Here is a 4,664-nt window from a genome sequence, read left to right as displayed (position 1 = left end):
GTCCATTTGGACAAGGGATCACTTGTAGCCCTAGCGACCTTGCAACTAGAGGAAAATAAAAAGTTTTTCGCACCATATGAATATGCTGACGCTGAGTCAATGCATATCCTTCTCCCTTCACGGAACCTTCGCATTTAAAAACCTTGCTTCCTGAAGCATGCGTGCAGGTTCGCATTTTTATTAGAGTTTGTATCAAGCCATCTAGCTGATGAGTAGCATTTTTTCGAAATGGAGGATGAAAGCCCCGAGGCTTGTGCATCAAAGAGAGGCATGCGGTTTTTCTTTGAATTTTATTCAGTAAAAAGTTGTCAAGAGCATACATCACAAAATCTGAAGTCACCACTCAACATCTACAGACCCGATAATGGGTTGAAAAACATGTCGTTAGAGCATTGTGCCCTGAAAAGAAACAACATCCCACCAACCAAAACTCCGGGGCATCACTTAGTCATGCTATGGCAAACACGGGAGCGCACGTACGGTCTAGCAGATCCTCTCGTCGAGCACCTCATACACTCACTTCAACAGCCATCACCACCATCAACCGTTGGTCCATCTTCAGATTTGCATACCCTTGAAAGACATGTCGTCCACGCCACCATGGCGTCACACGAACGCGTTAGCTAGTCACCGAGGCCCCGCTGCAGCATGCCGTCGATAATCGCCAATATCGACATAATAGATGCACACCACTCCAACATCCAGCAGCTACTCCAAAGAAGATGCCCCAAGAGTTAGAGCGACACCTAAAGTATCATCGTCGTCCCATCCAGGATACCTAGATATGGGGTTTGATCCGAGCATAAAAGATGGGATTTATAAGGAGATAGGTAGCACCAAAATTATCACAGCAAAGGCAAGGTCTTCCTCGCAAAGAGAAATAAGAAATTCCAAGTACACGAAACAATGTTTTAACCCAAATAAACTCAGCAACGGCATTAGCGAGCGATTGTATTCAGCTTCGATACTGGAACGATAAATAATAGCTTGTTTTCTAGCACTACATGAGATTAAGTTTTGGGGTAAAAAAAATATAGCAAATCTACAGTGAAACGTCTATCTTCAAGTCTGCATTCGAAAATGCACTATAAATAAATAAAAGATGACTTCTGAAATGTGAAACCAACATCAATAGTACCTTTGACATATCTTGAGATCCACTTGCTAGATGTCCAATGGATAGTAGTAGGAGCACGAAGATACTAACATACTTTGTTGATTGAAAAAAGACAAACTAAGTCAATTGAGTATCAAATATTGTAGAGCACTAACAATAATCCTATAATGGGTGCAATCTTCAACGCCAAGAGGAGATCCACAACTTATCAACAGTAGATAGTGGTCTACGCTTTTTTTTAATAAAAGGGAATATATTAATATCGAGAGATACCAATTATACGCAGTCTCTGTAACAACACAATACCCTAATGACAGTATGGATGCACACAATAAAAAAAGAAAAAGGAAACTAAGAAAATAAAAGTCCCTCTACGGTATTTCAGCCCTAACAGCAACAACACATTCACCACCAAGACAACACCTAAACTCCAAGCTCTCCAAAAGAGACACCTCCAAGAAGGAAACATGGCACAAGCACCGACATCGCCCGATCAAAGATCAGTTTTCACCCTGAAGATAGTCTCCGCTCTCAAAACAATGCCTCCAACAAGGTCATTGCTAGGCACAACCAATTCAGGCCAGACCTTGGATTTTCACCCTGAAAGGTAAGACTCTAAACTTCACCAAGCAAGTCCCTCAACATTGCAGAGACTTGAACCTCCATTGCTAGTCCTTTAATGCGGCCCTCATGGTATTCTCCGCCTCTAACTTCGACATGGAGAAAATGTCTCCATATGGCAAGAAAAAAAAGGGCTTCACACCGCTCCCTCCAGAGCCAAACAGCCGGAATAAAAGAATGGGTGCACACGACCGAATACCACCGATCCAGCAAACTCTAGGCATAAAGTGCGTTGTTACATTCACCGATGGAGCCTTCCGGAACTCACCACTCCAGCCAGATCAAGAGGGACCAGCCTCAGGAAGGTCTCCATCTTTGCACAAGAAGAACCCTAGGACCGGCACCTTTATTCTTCGATGTAGACGAGCAGGCCCCCATGCCGCCATCCGCTGGCCAACGACGAAGAAGAAGGAACCGGTAGACAAACAACAGCCGACACCCACGCGACCCAGATCAAGTCCGCGCTGCCTAGAAATGAGCCTCGTGTTCTAGATCGGGCCTGCTCGACGGAGGTCGGCGAAGCCGTGCCGCCACGCCACGTGGTCCTGGGCGCTACGACCACACCATCCTCACCCCGCAAGGTCGCCGCCCCTCGTCGCGCCGCCAGCTGATCGTGTAGGGATTCGTTGCATAGAAAACAAAAAATTTCCTACCGCGAGAACGCAATCCAAGCCAAGATGCAATCTAGAAGACGGGAGCAACGAGGAGATGATCGAGACTCACCCTTGAAGATTTCCAAAGCCTACGAGATGAGGCTCTTGTTGCTGCGGTAGACGATCACTTGCCGCTTGCAAAAGCGCGTAGAAGATCTTGATCACGGTGCGACGATCGGGTAGCACCTCCGTACTCGGTCACACGTTCGGTGTTGATGAAGACGACGTCCTTCTCCCCGTTCCAGCGGGCAGCGGAAGTAGTAGCTCCTCCTTGAATCCGGCAGCACGACGGCGTGGTGGCGGTGGTGGTGGAGAACTCCGGCGGAGCTTCGCTAAGCGTGCGGGAGAGGTGGAGGAGAGAGGGGGCGGCTAGGGTTTGGGAGTGGGGGGCGCCGGCCACTATAGGTTGCGGCCACCTTATGGTCTTGGGGTGGCCGGCCCCCTCCCCTAAGCCCCTCATTATATAGGTGGATCTCCAAGTGTTGGACTACAAGTCTTCGAATAAGACCCCAACACAAGAACCTTCCATGTAGTAGGGAAACCTACCCAAGGTGGGACTCCCACTTGAGGTGGGATTCCCCCCTTCCATGTGGGGGGGGGGGGTGGCCGGCCCCCTTAGGTGGAGTCCACCTTGGACTCCCCCACTAGGGTTGGCCGGCCATGGGGAGGTGGAGTCCCTCCAGGACTCCTCCTTTCTTAGTGATTCCTTTCGGACTTTTCTAGAACCTTCTAGAACCTTCCGTAAAATCACCGGATCATTTTCAAACTTATAAAATTACTTCCTATATATGAATCTTATTCTCCGGACCATTCCGGAACTCTCGTGATGTCCGGGATCCCATCCGAGACTTCGAACAATACTTCGAACTCCATTCCATATTCAAGTTCTACCATTTCAACATCAAACCTTAAGTGTGTCACCCTACGGTTCGCGAACTATGTGGACATGGTTGAGTACTCTCTCCGACCAATAACCAATAGCGGGATCTGGAGATCCATAATGGCTCCCACATATTCAACGATGACTTTAGTGATCGAATGAACCATTCACATACGATACCAATTCCCTTTGTCACGCGATATTTTACTTGTCCGAGGTTTGATCATCGGTATCACTCTATACCTTGTTCAACCTCGTCTCCTGACAAGTACTCTTTACTCGTACCGTGGTATGTGGTCTCTTATGAACTTATTCATATGCTTGCAAGACATTAGACGACATTCCACCGAGAGGGCCCAGAGTATATCTATCCGTCATCGGGATGGACAAATCCTACTGTTGATCCATATGCCTCAACTCATACTTTCCGGATACTTAATCCCACCTTTATAACCACCTATTTACGCAGTTGCGTTTGATGTAATCAAAGTACCTTTCCGGTATAAGTGATTTACATGATCTCATGGTCATAAGGACTAGGTAACTATGTATCGAAAGCTTATAGCAAATAACTTAATGACGTGATCTTATGCTACGCTTAATTGGGTGTGTCCATTACATCATTCATATAATGATATAACCTTGTTATTAATAACATCCAATGTTCATGATTATGAAACTAATCATCCATTAATCAACAAGCTAGTTAAGAGGCATACTAGGGACTCTTTGTTGTTTACATATCACACATGTATCAATGTTTCGGTTAATACAATTATAGCATGGTATATAAACATTTATCATAAACATAAAGATATATAATAACCACTTTTATTATTGCCTCTTGGGCATATCTCCAATAGTCTCCCACTTGCACTAGAGTCAATAATCTAGATTACATTGTAATGTACCTAACACCCATGGCATTCTGGTGTTGGTCATGTTTGCCCTAGGGAGAGCTTTAGTCAACGGATCTGCTACATTCAGATCAGTGTGTACTTTGCAAATCTTTACTTCTCCATCTTCGATGTACTCGCGAATCGAGTGGTAACACAGCTTGATATGCTTCAGCCTCTTGTATGACCTTGGTTCTTGTGCATTGGCGATGGCACCCATGTTGTCACAGTAGATGACTAGTGGGTCCAATGCACTAGGAACCACACCGAGCTCTACAATGAACCTCTTCATCCATACCGCTTCTGATGAAGCCTCTGAAGCCGCTATGTACTCTGATTCTGTTGAAGACTTCACCACCGTGCACTGCTTCGAGCTTGCCCAGCTTACTACAGCACCATTCAATATAAACACGTACCCAAACTGTGACTTAGAGTCATCAGGATCAGTGTTCCAACTTGCATCGGTGTAACTGGTTACAACGAGCTCTTGGTCACCT

Source organism: Lolium perenne, chromosome 7 (assembly GCF_019359855.2).
Source record: "Lolium perenne isolate Kyuss_39 chromosome 7, Kyuss_2.0, whole genome shotgun sequence".
In the NCBI taxonomy this organism is placed as follows: domain Eukaryota; kingdom Viridiplantae; phylum Streptophyta; class Magnoliopsida; order Poales; family Poaceae; genus Lolium; species Lolium perenne.
This window is presented reverse-complemented; position numbering follows the sequence as displayed.